Source organism: Numenius arquata, chromosome 4 (assembly GCF_964106895.1).
Source record: "Numenius arquata chromosome 4, bNumArq3.hap1.1, whole genome shotgun sequence".
Taxonomy (NCBI): domain Eukaryota; kingdom Metazoa; phylum Chordata; class Aves; order Charadriiformes; family Scolopacidae; genus Numenius; species Numenius arquata.
In genome coordinates, this window is record NC_133579.1 from 2,912,856 (window position 1) to 2,929,336 (window position 16,481).

General features: G+C 44.9%; 1 protein-coding gene across 5 annotated transcripts in view; it reads left to right on the forward strand.

Annotated features, from left to right (window-relative positions):
- STAU2 (staufen double-stranded RNA binding protein 2) overlaps positions 1 to 16,481 on the forward strand; it is a 191,642-nt gene that overhangs the window by 103,028 nt on the left and 72,133 nt on the right. The window lies entirely within an intron of this gene.

Genomic DNA, 16,481 nt, shown 5'->3' on the forward strand with positions numbered 1-16,481 from the left:
CCTTGCGTTTGTCTTCTGGGCCGGGTCGTGAAAGCCCTTACTCCGCTTCCCACCCTGCACCTCTTAATTGTAACCTGTAGAACGACTTTCCGATCGGGAGGTGCAGCCTAGGAGCAGAGCTGGTGTCAGAGCAGTGCGGAATGTTTTTGACACCGCAGTCGAGACTAGAGAATGTAAGATGTTCTGCGCCAGGTCAGCGCATGAGTCCTTCAGCCCCGGTCACCCGTGTCCAGCAATGGCCAATACCCTACATTTCGTAGGACGGTGACAGCCCCTGTAGGACATCCAGTCACTTCTGCAGTGTGGAAGATGGGAAAAAGAAGCCTCTTCCCCATCACCATTACATGCACAAGTACATGTGTGTGGATAGTAGCTCATTTCACCATGTTGCACCATCAGAGGGTAGGTAGGACCAGCTCTGTAGAAACATTCTTTTGCCTGTTGTAGGTTTTTCTTTGTTGTTTCGGGTTTTTTTTCCCCTTTTTCAGGCTTCTGAATTTGTTCCATTTGAAAAGTTGGTCTCTCATGTTCCAGCACATGTAACTTGATCATGTAACGAAATTCTGGAAATGGGAGTTTCTGTTAGAATTTTTGCATGCCTGATAAGGATTTTTTTCATCGGAGCCCCTGTAATTTGCAGAGTACGCAGTCGTTGGAAGTGATTTAAAAGAGGCTGCTCTTTTAAGGACACAAGGAATAGTGTCAGATGTTCTGTTGGCATAAGCAGCACAGTTAAATCATGCTTGCGCACATCGGATATCACCAGTTGTGGATTTGACCTAACGCTGTTTCTGTCTTAAAATGTACATTCAGCTTCCTTTTGGTCTTCGTTTTTAAGATGTCATTTTTGATTCATTAGTTTGAATGTCCCTTAATGCAAGAAACGGTAAAAGCCTCAGCCTCACCCTAGTGGGGTTCAGCTGCTCTTAGGAATTCGGTTCCCCCGAGTTCCGTTTGTTACCTGCCTGCAGTAGAAAGAGATGAATTCCGATGAAAAGGAATCCAACCCGTGAAGCTTTTCGCTGCTCGCTTTCGCATCTCGTCAGATGGCTTGTGTCTACCAGTAACGCTTCCATTTTCATGCACAATTTATGTTACTGTTTTGATTCCTTCTTGCCGACAGCATGTGGTTACTGTAAAACGATTAGTTGTGTGTTTCTCCTGGTTTTTTGGGCTTTTTTTTTTTTCCATGCTTTGATTCTAGATGCTTACGTAGAAATTATTCTTAAAGGCTCTTACCTTGAGCCAAAAAAAAGATAATCCCTTTCATCTGCAAACTCCGCTACTGCTTTTTACTCGGCCCTGAGACAAACCCAGAAGTTGGGGAGAGAGTTTTGGTTATTAACATCCCTCCGAGGCGGAGAACAGAATCTCTGTGGGAAACGCCTCGGTGGCCTCTCAGGTGCTTGTCACGGGTCTCTCCACCGCCTCAGCCCGCAAAGCTCTTTGTGTTTCGGAGTCTAAAAGCCGGTTTCTTTACAGGTTGACTTTCTCAGGCAGAAAACTACCGCGTTAGCAAACTTCTAGCTTGTTTCATGTTTCCTGAATGACCCACAAAAAATATGATTTTTTTTTTTTAAATTGTTAGCATGTATTTGTACTCTGGTCCGGATGATAATCATAGTTTTGTCTTTCATGGAAGAACGTATACATTCTGTTCTGTTACAATGTATTTTTGAATTTTTAAAAAAAAAATATCAATAAATACTCATATGATGTTTCATTTGTAAATGTAAAAAAAAAATGTTATTTGCTTATTTGGATGGGTTTTTTTGAACTTCGTTAGCTGCAGGGGACACGTCTTTAAAATGTGGTTATTTAATCTACATTCTTCCAAACTGTTTGTGTATGATCTCAGCCATGTTCTATTGTAAGCCCTTAATATTAAGAGGTATTGGGACCAATGTATGGAAAAGTGCTTAAAAAAAGTACATTTTTATGTTTTACGGCTTATTATTCGAAAGATATTTGTAATTCACAAGCAGCAGCTCAGTGTCACTGAAAACCAGGTGTTTAGCTTGGATACTTTCAAGGCTCGGGCTTCAAATTACCAGTGATAATTAAACACAAATACTTCAAGCAAGCCTTTACATACTCTGAATAAAGCATTTTTAGTGCTTGCTTCATATTTATGAATCCGATCTACCAGTTAATTGTTTTGCAGACTTTGCCCAGAGATTGTTTAAAGGAAAATTCAGCTTGGGTAAAATTGTTATTTTTAAATGACTCTGTGGTATTTTGGCCATTGTTTGGTAACTAGATTAGGAAAGTTACAGTTATTTTCGCTGACCGTTTAAGTGCAGTAAATTGTTCAGGGAGTTTGTTTAAGTGGAAACATTTAGAGAAGCTGTTTACACATGAATAATTTGAGCCAGCAGGTTTTACTGAGATGCAGGTAGTCCGGTAGGAAATTCCCCTGGGAGTTTGAAGAAACTTCTCCATGAAGCAAAGATTGTAAAATTAAAAAAGCCACGATTGAGTGCCCCCAGTCAGTCCCAGAGCGTGGCTGCGGCCGTACTTGGTTTGTGGCACTGGCGGGACTCAGAGACCTTAACTTTTTTCTCCGTACATAATAAAACCTCACACGGGGTAGTTTCTACTTGCTGTATTCCTTTGATTGCAATGGTTACACAAGTTATATCTTTTTTTTTTTTTTTTTCCGCCTCCTCATTTGTTTGGTGGTTAATTGTTAGAGGTGAGGCCCCATCTGGAGCACTGGGACCAGTTCTGGGCTCCCGAGTTCAAGAAGGACAGGGAACTGCTGGAGAGGGGACAGCAGAGGGCTACAAAGATGCTGAGGGGACTAGAACATCTCTCTGATGAGGAAAGGCTGAGGGACTTGGGTCTTTTTATTCTGGAGAAGAGAAGACTGAGGGGGGATCTGATCAATGCCTATAAATACTGAAAGGGAGGGTGTCAGGAGGATGGGGCCAGTCTTTTTTCAGTGGTGCCCAGGGACAGGACAAGAGGGAACGGGCACAAACTGGAACAGAGGAAGTTCCACCTAAACATGAGGAGGAACTTCTTTGCTGTGAGGGTGGCAGAGCCCTGGAAGAGGCTGCCCAGAGAGGTGGTGGAGTCTCCTTCTCTGGAGACATTCAAACCCACCTGGACACGTTCCTGTGGGACCTGCTGTGGGTGACCCTGCTCTGGCAGGGGGTTGGACTGGATGATCTCCAGAGGTCCCTTCCAACCCTGTATCATTCTGTGATTCTGTTTCATTTTATGCATTGGTAGATTTAAACATTTTATTGTTGGGCATTTCTAAGTGTTTCTCATTTCCCCAGGCAGTAGCACAGGTGTACGTTTCTGAGTGATGACACACACAGGAGAAGTCCTGCCGGATGCTCTAGGGTCAGGTTTACTTGAGACACATACATTTCAGCACGTGGTTTGGAATTGTGGGCAGACATGGGCCTAAACTAAATTTCCACACTTGGTACGAGGGTTGACACCGAGCTCAAACCTTTCCCTAGAGTGACTTTAAACAAAGCGAACATTAGTTTTGCTTCATTGGAGGTTGGATTTGGAAATCAGTCTAGCACTACCTGGATCTCGCTACTGAGATACGTAAGTGGGGAAAATTTCAGGGAAATTCATCCCTCAGTAAATTTCAAGGAAAGAGCTATAGTTTTGGTCTGATCTTTTTGTAACTGCAAATTTCGTGGAGCGGGTCAAGCTTTAAAAGGCACCTAAATCCCATTCTCAGAATTGCCGCAGACACTATGGATGCGAATAGTAAGTCATTCAGAGGTGTAAAATTGTTGAAAAAGGTAGATGCTTCTGGAGATTTTCACAAACCCCTGTGCAGATTAGGTACCGGACTTCCAGTTCACTCGGAAGCCTGAGCACCCTACATAGGGTATTGCAAATTGGGGTTGTTGCCCCACGCTATGAAGTCAGTCGTACCTTTGAGACTCCTGCCCCGTACTGGGTTGACTGGTGGAGACGTGTCCTCACGTCCTGTGGGGCGTCACTGGCGTGTGAGCAATAACGGGACTTTCCTCAGTGGCTGCTCCTCACCGCTTTCACTGAAGGATGTAGGCACTGGCAGGAAGGGCGAAAAGGGGCGAGTCTGGCTTCTTCAGGCTCGGCGTGGTCTGTGAAAGAGCCGTCGGCCGTAGCGTAGGCCGTGCTGTGACCGTTTCCTGGTCTCTCTCAGGTTTAGCTGTGGCTGCCAACGAGCGCAGCACCACAGAGCTGGCACCTGGGCTTCCCAAGGAGAGGACGGTCCGTGACCTCTGCATCCTACAGGAAAGATGGGGAGGGACTCTTGATCAGGGAGGGGAGCCATGGGACGAGGGGGAATGGTTTTAAACTGAAAGAGGGGAGATTGAGATGAGATCTCAGGAAGAAATTCTTTGCTGTGAGGGTGGTGAGACCCTGGAACAGGTTGCCCAGAGAAGCTGTGGCTGCCCCATCCCTGGAGGGGTTCAAGGCCAGGCTGGATGGGGCTTGGAGCAACCTGGTCTGGTGGGAGGTGTCCCTGCCCAGGGCAGGGGGTTGGAACTGGATGATCTTTAAGGTCCCTTCCAACTCTAACCATTCTATGATTCTGTGATCCATCCTGCCTGAGTTTGCCAAGGTTTGTGAATCAGATCTCTTTGACCAATGTTAAATTTGCTGTCAGAACTTGTTGACACTGTTCATGATAGTTAAAGAGCTCTTGGTCTTTTTAATGTTAAAGAGTTTGGGCCTGAAACCCTTTCTCTAACGTATCTCCTAGACAGTCATGAAAATCAGATTTGAGTTCAGTGGAAATTTTTAATACAAAAGGAATGAGTGAGAGATTCAGGGTTAAGCCTGAAGAAAAGAATTGAAATATAAATTGTCATCACAATGTTCACATCTTGAATTTTGATGCAATTGCCTTTACCTTCCTTCATTAACCTTTTGTGTCCAAATATGCCAGCTCAGTTTTAATGGCTGAAATATCAATTTAAATTCAAAAGTTCTTTTCCAAAGCAGGTCACAATTCAGAAATGTTCCTTACTTAGTTAAACTAAAATTCGTTTGACTTCACAAGACTGAAGCAGGTTTCTGTTCGTTAGTTCTTGTTCATTACGTGACCCAGAGAATTATGCATACTTGATTTTGCAAGAGCTTCCTGGGAGTCTCGACATTAGCTATTTCCCTTCTTCTTTCTTACCTCTGAAGCTGGTTCTTACCTCAGTAGAAGCAGCATCTTATCCCTTTTCAGTCTATCTTTTTCTCTTCCCACAGCGAGCAGGACTTTTTCCAGTTGAAGTTTCATCAGTCTTTGCCAGCACACCAGGATATTTCTTTTTGATGATCTTCAGTGTACCTTAGGACTGGAAAACGAAGGCCACGCCATTTACTTGTACAAATTTCTGTATCTCTGAAGGCAACAGAGTGACACACCAGTAATGGATTTGGGCAGCAGGGCTGTGCTTCAAAACTTTCCTAAACTTGTCACATTCACAAAAAAAAGCCACGATAAATAAGAAGCTGAAGTCTACAGCAAGACATTTATCAGTCTTCTGAGCTCTTGCAGAACACAGGTCTCTTAATTAGCTTTGAAAGTGGTAAGAACTAATTGGTATGGATTGCAAGGATAGGGAGAAAAACATGCAGGCAAAAACCCCCAAGCGTTCCTCATTGACTCCAGATTCAAATAGGTAAACAAAGGGAATGATGAGACTTTCTTATTGTTCTGTTGAGTAGAAGTATGGTGAGAGCATTCTTAGAAACGCTCAGGATTGCATCTCCATCTCAGCAGAATCTCCCTGCTGAGGCGGCCGATGGGACGCAGTGAAAACAGACGAAGGAGAATGCTGGCACGGAGGTGAAAGCTTCAGCAGAGGGCTTTGAAGCAGCACATTAAGATGAAGTTTCCTTGGTTTCCCAGAAAATCCGTGGGCATTTGCTGTTGCCGGGTCTCTGATGGACTATAGACCACCTTCCCATCTCAAATGTCCTGTCTCGGTTTTTACAACAGCCGATCTTCACTTTTTTTGGTTGTTGTTTTCATTTCCCTTCCTCTCTCAGGACAGAAGCAGCAACTTCTCTTTGCTTCTTTTCAGCCTTTCTCATGGCTCACTGCTTTGCGTGGTGTCCCCCCACCGTGGCATTCACCTCCCCTCTTCCTCCAGAGTTGCCGACTGAGCCTACGCTACAAAAACTGTAGATAGAAGTTTAATCGTTGGGTGGCAATTGTGTTCAAGTGACCGTGTATTTAGGGGTGAAAGGCAGCTAAGCCGTGGTAATCTGGACAAAAACCAAACCATCTCTTATGGGTTATGAGTAGCTGATGTTATTTCCCTCAGATTCCCTCAAATCACTTTTGAGAAAAAAAAATAAATAATAATTTTACTGTGTTTTGGTTGCAAGAGTTCCGTGTACCGAATTTATTATCACGAATATAGTTGTAATTATAGTGTTAGTTATCAGGGAGAGTGTATTTTCAAAGTTCCCTGCAGATGAATGAATCAAAAAGCATGTTTTTAGCAAGTCTCCAGCTAAAGGCAGTGAGGGAGGGTGTAGCAAATGCTAAAAACTAGAATATAAACCCAGATGACACTGTTCTGTCCTTGAACGTGTTGGCTTCATAAAGGTTTGTGGCCACTGTCAGCTTGGGACTGGAGCCCCAGGAATGGGGAGTACAGGAGTCTCCTAACTCGTTCAAATTAGAAAAATCGAACAGTAATTATCGGAAGCTTTTGCAGTTATAACATCAGGCTTCCTGGCATCATTAATGTAAAACGTATTTAAAGGCTACGTCAGCAAACTGGTTTTATATAAATGTTTCTTTGAAGAAGATCTTATCTCCAAAAATCAGGAAAAAATAAGATATTAAAAAGTGAGAATGTTTGTAAAATAATATTAGAGAATCCTTTTGAAATAAGCCTGTTAAAGCAAATATTGCTTCATCTATATTTGGGATTCCCTTGTAATTCTCTGTATATACCTGTGCATCTGCCCACCCCCAGAGGAGCCGGAGGCTTCTTTCCCAGCAGGACCGACCATTTGGCTGCAAATACCAGTAAAAATGTTCTAAAATAGTGGTGTACGGTCGGGCCCAGAGGGAGCTGTGATCACCTGAGTCACCTTAGCGTTAGCACTGAAAGGGCAGTGGGACTTTATATTTAAGGATAGGTCTTCATGTTTCCTGAAGATGAATCATGTTTCCTGAAACCCCTTGGAGTATCTCGCGGGTGACGGTGTTGCCGTGTATAATCCGTACCTGCTTCGTCAAAACGGGCTGTGGAATCGAGCTTTTGGTTCCTGTCCTGGCACCTTGGGTCGTAGGCAAGTTCACTGCTCGCCGGTCACATCGCCTTCTGTAAAACGATGTGTGGGATGACATCGTGCCCTGTCATCACTGAAAATACTGAAACCTGGCCTTTTGCGGAGGGGTGTTATCTCCCCGTGTGTTTGTACCCTGCCATGCTCCGTACGATGATCTCAGCAGCCGTGTTTGTCTCTTGCCCTCAGGGAGCATAAACGCCTGTAGAAATGGTTGACGAAGTCCTCATTATCTCACTTTCTATCTCTTCTGGGTACTTTTTTTTTTTTTCCTAATGTGAAGTTTGCATTTCCACCAATTACCAAGCTATTGCCTCAGCGTTCAGATTACCACAGATTTTTGGTGTGGGTTGACCTCGGTGGGCAGCTTCAGCCCCACACAGGTGTTTTGATGAAAAATCCAAAACGTAGCACCGTCCAGGCTGCCGTGAAGAAAATTAGCTCCATCCCAGCCAAAACCAGTACAGCTTTCTACACTTCGCTGGCACCTTTACAGTTGTGTGCCACTGGGCAGAAATCAGGAAACAGGAGAACTCTGTTTATACTTCTTACAAACTTGAATATAAGAAGTTCCATCTAAACATGAGGAGGAACTTCTTCACTTTGAGGGTGGCAGAGCCCTGGAAGAGGCTGCCCAGAGAGGTGGGGGAGTCTCCTTCTCTGGAGACATTCAAACCCACCTGGACATGTTCCTGTGGGACCTGCTGTGGGTGACCCTGCTCTGGCAGGGGGTTGGACTGGATGATCTCCAGAGGTCCCTTCCAACCCAATATCATTCTGTGGTTCTGTGATTCGTATGAATTTACCATCTTTGTGCTCTGAAGAAAACTTACACTTTCTTATCAGGTTATTTGCTGCAGAACTTCCACATTTATTCGAGGCAGCTGCTATTTTTTTGCAGTAAAGGTAATACAGATTAACAAGGAAAGAAGTCTCCTCCAAGCAAGGCAGTGGGTCAGTCAGGATTTTATTGATAATTTTAGTGGCATCTGTGATTTGCACACCACCAGGCAACCCGTTCACTGAGAGTCCTTTCCTGGCTCTCAGAAGCTTTCAGGTGTCCTACTACTCTGAAAATCACCTTGAAATCAACTGGCTTGTGTTATGTAGGTAAGGGCTTCAAGGTCTCCGAACCCTAATTTATACGTGACTAGCCAAGAGTAAGAAAACATGTTGGGAATGTGAAATGGAGGGAGAGATAAAACAGAGCAAGCCAATAGCAAGAATAGCTCTTGAGAGAGCTTCATGGAAAAATCAAAGCACCTGGATTTCATTGTGTTCTGGTTTATAAGGTTTTTTTAATCGACCAACTTCAGAGGGAAGGTGGGCAGTGACCCAGAGTAGATCTGTGACCTGGATGAAGGGACGGAATGTACCCTCAGCACGTTTGCTGATGATACAAAACTGGGAGGGGTGGCTGACACAGCAGAAGGCTGTGCCACCATACAGAGAGACCTGGACAGGCTGGAGAGCTGGTCAGAGAAGAACCTGATGAAGTTCAACAAGGGCAAGTGTAGGGTGCTGCACCTGGGGAGGAATAACCCCCTGCACCAGGACAGGTTGGGGGTGACCTGCTGGAAAGCAGCTCTGAGGAAAAAGACCTGGGAGTCCTGGTGGACAACAGGATGCCCATGAGCCAGCAGTGTGCCCTTGTGGCCAAGAAGGCCAATGGCATCCTGGGGTGCATCAAGAAGAGTGTGGCCAGCAGGTGGAGGGAGGTCATCCTCCCCCTCTGCTCTGCCCTGGGGAGGCCCCATCTGGAGCACTGGGTCCAGTTCTGGGCTCCCCAGTTCAAGAAGGACAGGGAACTGCTGGAGAGGGGACAGCAGAGGGCTACAAAAATGATGAGGGGACTGGAGCATCTCTCTGATGAGGAAAGGCTGAGGGACTCGGGTCTTTTTATTCAGGAGAAGAGAAGACTGAGGGGGGATCTGATCAACACCTATAAATACTGAAAGGGTGGGTGTCAGGAGGATGGGGCCAGTCTTTTCAGTGGTGCCCAGGGACAGGACAAGAGGGAACGGGCACAAACTGGAATGTAAGAAGTTCCATCTAAACATGAGGAGGAACTTCTTTGCTGTGAGGGTGGCAGAGCCCTGGCAGAGGCTTCCCAGAGAGGTGGTGGAGTCTCCTTCTCTGGAGACATTCAAACCCGCCTGGACACGTTCCTGTGGGACCTGCTCTGGGTGACCCTGCTGTGGCAGGGGGTTGGACTGGATGATCTCCAGAGGTCCCTTCCAACCCCATATCATTCCGTGATTCTGTGATCTACAGGAAGTGGTTTTATTAGTTCCATTTATTTCAGAGAAGTTCCTGTGGCCGATAGACCATCTAGTCCATATGACCTCAGAGGAAGTCCAAATACCGATAGTCATTCTGGAAGAAGATAACCGTAAGAATCATTCTCGTGTCAGTTGTATGAAAAAAGACATGAAAGTTTGGAAACCTGGCAGATGCTTTCACAGGGCGTACTGCAGGAGGTAACGTTTGCTGCGGGAAGAGTGGTTCTGAATTAATTTAAGAGCATGCAGAATTAGGAAAACAAATGCAAATCTGGCTCCATCTCCAACTCCATGGCTTCTGGCCAGAAATCTGTCTAACCTAGCTCTCTTCTGTCCTGGCCATCGTTACCTCTCTCCCTCTTAGGAGGAAGAAAGCCCTTTATTCAAGTGCTGCTGAAGTTTTGCTCTTCTTGACTCCAGAAACAGCCAGGTGCTGCTTTTTTGTTTCAATTTCTAAAGGGAAAGAAGGTAAATGGAGAATACCTGGCTAATGGCCTTGTGTGGGTCCCCAGGTGGGGTGTGGGTGTCACTTTGCTAACACTTTAGCTTTTCTCCTCGGTGTCTTGCAAATAACCCTTAAAATCCTCCCACACATTCCCCGCACCGGTCCATGGAAAAAAAAAAAAAAAAAAAAGTGAATTACTATTTTCATAACCAATTTTAGAATGTAAGGGGGTTTATGTGTGAGAAAGTTGCAAAGCCATCAGGATGTCTCAAAATGCTGCAGCCAGCACTAAGCACACCGGGCTGCCAAAGTGTTTCTGAGTAAATCCTAACGTGACTTGATAACTTCACTATGGACCCTGGCTTGGAAGACAGCCCGGACTTGGGAAGACTAGAAGTTTCAGCTGGCAAAAAGTGCGAAGGTGCGATGGTGCATTTGTAGCAGACTGGGGTTTAGCTTTAATTATACCAAGGGAACTCAGCTCTCAGGCAAAAGCCCTTAAAAAGAGAAGCAAGAGGAAAAGAGCTGGGCAGAGAAGAACCTGATGAGGTTCAACAAGAGCAAGTGTAGGGTCCTGCACCTGGGGAGGAAGAACCCCAGGCACCAATATAGGTTAGGGATGGATCTTCTGGAAAGCACTACTGAGGAGAGGGATCTGGGAGTCCTGGTGGGTAGCAAACTTTCCATGAGCCAACAATGTGCCCTTGTTGCCAAGAGGGCCAATGGGATCCTGGGCTGCGTAAGGAAGAATGTGGCCAGTAGGTCGAGGGAGGTCATTCTCCCCCTCCACTCCGCACTGGTGAGGCCACAACGGGAATACTGTGTCCAGTTCTGGGCTCCCCAATTCAAGAGAGACAGGGAACTGCTGGGGAGAGTCCAACGTAGGGCAACTAAGATGATTGAGGGATTGGAGCATCTTCCTTACGAGGAAAGGCTGAGAGAGCTGGGGCTCTTCAGCCTGGAGAAGAGAAGGCTGAGGGGAGACCTTATCTATGTTTACAAGTACCTAAAGGGTGGGTTGAAGGAGGATGGAGCCAGACTGTTTTCAGTGGTTCCCCGTGACAGGACGAGGGGCAACGGGCACAAGCTGGAACATGGGAAGTTCCATTTAAACATGAGGAGAAACTTCTTTCTGGTGTGGGTGCCAGAGCCCTGGAACAGGCTGCCCAGGGAGGTGGTGGAGTCCCCTTCTCTGGAGATCTTCAAGACCCGCCTGGATGCAGTCCTGAGTGATGTGCTCTGGGCAACCCTGCTTTGGCAGGGGAGTTGGGCTAGATGATCTCTGGAGGTCCCTTCCAACTCTGACAATCCCGTGATTCCATGAAAAGGTGAAGGAGAGAAGAGACGAGTTACAATTTATTTGTCTCGCTGTGACTAACGCCAAGCCTTTCAGAGATTTTTTTGGCTGTTGTCTCCTTCAGAACCGGGAGCACAGTGAAGCAGGGTAGTTTTCGGAAGTGAAATGGCTGTTGCTTGTTTGTATTAAAGAAAGGTGGTTCTTTCCCGTACTGCCCTGTGCCCAGGTTAGTGCACAAACCCAGTGTCTGTAGCAGCATCAGGCCTTTAAGCAAACTCCGGCAGCCGGTTTTGTACTCACAATTTCACGGTCACCCCGTTCCCTCTTCGTTAACGCGGCGTTGGGGGCTTTCACGCGCCGTTTGTAAAGAGAGAGCAGTTAATGCCTTGCTCTTCGCTCCAGCAACAACCTCCGTAATGAAACAGAGCGTGTTTCCATCCACGCTCCTGCTACCAAGTGATTTTAAACCTGAACTATTTTCTCTCTCCAGGCTAACCGAGTTCCTCTCTCCCTTTAGCGAGTTGTTCAGGACGGTACCCGAGACACAGGCTCCTCCGCAGACGCTCCCCGCCACGCTCATCCTTGTGTACTTTATCGGCAGAACGCAGACTCCCTCGCCTCCCTCCTTTTTTTTAGGGCATGTGATGAAAACTGGAGATCCCAGGGTTGGCGGTTTTTCATATTTACTGTGACTGTGAATTATAAAATTAATTTCAGCTCCTCTCCTTGAAACTACAGCATTTAGTTGAATAGTTGGGGTGAATGGATCAGAGGCAGACAAGCTATTTCTGCAAAAAGCACGTCAGGTATAACTGGCGTTATTTTGTAGTGCTTTGCAGCGTTTTCATGTCTGAATAATTAGTTTATTATTTTTTCATCATGTTTTTTTTATTCATTTTGGGGGGGAAGACTGTATTCAGTGTTTTAGGTCACTGTAGTTAAATTACTCTCTACTATGTCTATAAAATAATACATGTCTTAGTTACAGGAGAGAGGAATTGAGTGGGGTGGCAAGGGATTCTTCAGCCTCAGTGTGGTTTTTTAGAGAAAGCCGTGTCCCATCTCCTGATTTCAGCTTCCCCGTCAGACAAAGAGGTCTCACCCGTAAACCCCAGCCATCGGAAATATGGTTGCTCGCTTTGGGTGGGCTCCAAAGGAGCATTGTCCTTACAAATTCATACCTGGATTAAGGTGCAGCGGGTGGGAGGTGAACAGTGAGCACCTCACTGTGCTGAGTATCCTGGGTGCTGCTGCCGCCGCAGCGCCGTCAGCTCATTTTCTCTTAATTAGGACCAGACATCACATCCAGAGGTAGGATGGAGCTGGGTCTCCCTTGCTTGACTGAGCATAATCTACGGCCAAACTTTGCAGGTCTCCTGCGTCCCTGAGGCAGGAGCTCTGAGTTCAGAGGGTATCTAAAGAGCATGAAAAAAAGGACGTACAAGCTTCTTTGGCTCAGATGAGAAACTTGTTTTGCGTTTAGCAGATATTTTGTATATTCCCTTTGGGAACTCTATCAAGTAAGTGTTTTTCAGCCTTGTTTGTACCTCAAGTGTTTTTCTAGATGTCAAGCGTCTGCCCTACTCTAGTCAGGAGCATAAAATACTCTGGCAGTGACCTGTGACAACGCCTTTAGACTGCTCGTTTTTACCTATTTATGGTACAGTAATGGCCCATTTCTTAAGTCTAAACCCTAGGACTGTATTTCAATGAAGATTTAAGACCACGGTCCAGCTGCTGTTCAAACTCTGAGAGAGGAACACGCTGGACCAGCTGAAGATTTACTGCTGAACTGTCACTCTTTGAGCTACTGGGTGTCTTTACCCTTCCGAGCAGTAGCCACGGTGGAAACCTTGCCCACTGCTGTGAGGCAGACACGGCGATTAATGAACCCGAGGCGCGCTAATCAAACATATGTTTTCTTGACACAATGATTGTGTTATATATCACGTCCCAATGTACAGGCCTTTATCTTTCCTTAATGATCTAGCGAGGGGGCTTTTTAAAATGCGGGTGTTTTTCATGGACTCCTTAGATTTGTTCCACGGGGGGTGACCATTAAAAACATCTGACGGGCATGCAGTTAGCCAGCTCCCTGCTGAGATTAGTAAAATACTATATTTAGTAATAGCACTACATCAAGGAACTCCAGCGTTGCAGGAAACAGTTTGATTCAACGCTTTTTTTCTGATTTTTTGAAATTTTTTTTGTTATATGTCTTATTTTTTCATCTGGGACAATTTTTTTCATCTCAGTCATGTTTTTTTGTATCTGTGCTTCAACTTCTCATAAAAGACTTTGTTCATACAATGGGGGTTTTCCCCCAGTTTTATTTTTTTTTTTTGTTTTCACCGTACTCCTAAGCTACGTTCATCAGTAAAATATATGGAATTGTAAAGCAGGTAGTAAGAATGCAAAGTGGTATTTGGAATCTCTCTCATGCTGCTCCGTGTCTGAAGAGAATAATCTGTTATTTGTTAGGAGAGCCCTATGGATAACACAAGGATTCACGCTTTTAAGTACTAGACTACTGTACTGTGAAAGTTCCTAATACTGGCTTTGAGAAGATGGTTGAAATGAGCAAGTATATTTAATTTATTTTCCCGCCAGGAGTATTTCTTCACCGATAAATACGCATGAAACAGAGTTTGAGCTCAAAGAGGATTGTTTAATTTTTTTTTTTAGTAGATGACATGACTAACAGTAGATGGGCAACGGAAAGAAGAAGATAAAAGACCAATAGGGAAAAGACAGGCATTTCACTGGGAAACTAAAGAAAAATGTTTCATGAGACTCTTGTCCAAGTCAAAATGACTATTTTAACATCTGGTTTTTGAACGCATTCTGATTTGCTTGTTACTGTAACTCCAGAGGTATGTAAAATCTTGGAAATTATTCTGCGGATTCAGGACTAAACCGAGTGCTTTCCCTTTAAGGGGCAGATTTAAGGGAATACCATCCTTTGTTCTAACAAAATAGTCCGGGCTTGTCAATCCAGAAGATTTGTGCATTGCTGAACATAATGGCATTTTATTACCTAGTTTATTTCTGTCTAGCATTCTAAGACTCCTGCTGATGCTTTGACTCGGAGTAGTTTTTGGTTTGGAAACATGAACTCCAGTGTCACAGATGACTTCTTTCTTTTGGTAATTCGTATTTTTTTTTTTTAAGTTAATAAATGTTGAAGAAAGAAAGAGTTTGGGCAGACAGAAGTTGTGTTTCAAACTGTGAACATCTAAGCCAGCAGTGTGTGAAAATAGTAGCCTTTATTTTTCCTCCCTCAAGCTCTTGTTAATGCCCAGTTAGCTCGTTTCTAAGTAGTTTAGTGTGGTTAAGCTTAACTACTATGTGGTGATATAACAGGTTGCTCCTCTTCCTCGGTTGGGAATGAGTAAACCTTGGCCCTTGTTTGTGCAGGAGGATGGATGTTCAAATGCAGAAGTGCCCGCTGGACCAGCAGACTGTCCCCTGCTTAAACTTAGCACATTGTATTTACAGGATAATTAATGCAGATTAACTGTGGCCGTCACCTGAAACTGCATATTGATCCAATGTGTTAAAGGAGCTTATTGCAAGGCAAATCCTGTGATATTTTCACAGTTTCTATCAGAACACTTGCACGTAGGGAAGGGTGCTATAGTAAAGCTAGATTCAAGATACATCTTTATATAAATACAAAAGAAATGGGAGATTTCCTGCTTTTGGAGCAGCGTTATGACAGAATTAACCTCAAATGTAATTTCTTGTGCAGTTTTGTGCAGCGTAATTTAGTTTTTCCTTTATAAACTAAGATATAAGGTTGAGAATTTTGGCTATGCCATTCCACATTCAGTCGTAACATTGTGAACATTCATCTTGTATCTTCCTTTATGTGAAGCTATAAATGTTCCATCGAAATATTTGCGTCTCTTCAGTAATTTAAAATATTAAAAACAAGGGCCAAATTTCAACATAGTTGTCGAATGGTTTCGGACCTTCGCATGCATTTCTGTATGCGTATATGTACACATACGGTTGCGTCTGGGGACAATATCGAACGTGAGAACATACATGTGTGAGCAAATCCATGGCGTGTGCTCGTGGAAAAAATTTCCTTCTAGAATTTTATGTCATTATTTTGATGCCCGGGCTGCATTTTTGCGTTTCACAGCCGGGGGTTTTGTGCCCTGCCCACACGGCGCAGCGGGGCCCTGAGTTTGGGATTCCTCGGCGGGTTATACGTCATTTATCTCAGGTTCTCCACGTGTGTAGTTTCCCAGGGGAAAAGCGAGCGGTGCTCTCTGCTTTTTCCAATAAACGAGCAGGCTCATTTAGAGTTACGGCCGGGATCTCGTTGTTGTGGCCCTGCTTTGTGCTGGGCAGTCATACCTTGGAAGAGAATTACGGGTAAATCACTCATAACGGGCTGAGGCTGGAGTCCTGCCTCGGAGGTTTTCTGAGAAACTCAGAAACTTGCACAACCCCTGCTGCCCACACCTGTCTGCTGGCCCTTATTTTCTAAACAGATCCTACTGCTGTTCTAGAAAATCTCTGCTTATACGTTACCCAAATAAAACGTTCTGGATTTTAATATGAGTGAAATTTCATCGCCGTTTAATCCTTAAAACTCACTGAGCTGATTTGTGAGGGTCTCTTAATTACAAAAAAATGGAAGCCTGGAAATTAGGTCCTGGACACAGATAGTAATTACTTTCATAACTCTGTTATTTTTACCTCCATAATATATGGAAAGGGAAAATGCCCGATTGTGGTTAAGCCGGAGGTGTAAGTTGTGAGGTTGTAGTCCCAGCGCTGCCGTTCGCTCCTGCCAGTGCCCAGTGAATCTGGATTCATCATTTATCGTCTGTCCGCGAAGTGTCCTTGCCTCCCTCCCAGAGTTATTGCGGAGATGAGCTCTAGCGAAGCACTGCTGACTCGGAAGGCGCTGAGGAACTTAGAAAAGTATTATTGCCGTGGTGGATCTCAGTAACGGCCAGGTAATCACGGCTGGAGCACTTGGGCAGCCTTCAGGCACCGCTCCGTGGTCGCAGATACTCAGGTATTTGCCGTGCCTTCGTGTTCCTCTGCCTTAGATGATATGATATTATTAAACCGGTTTTATAGACATTCAGGTTCCTCCCGTACTTAGTCATGATAGCATGGGCATATAAACTCCAATATTTGCCACATACTGCTGGCCAAAAACCTAGAG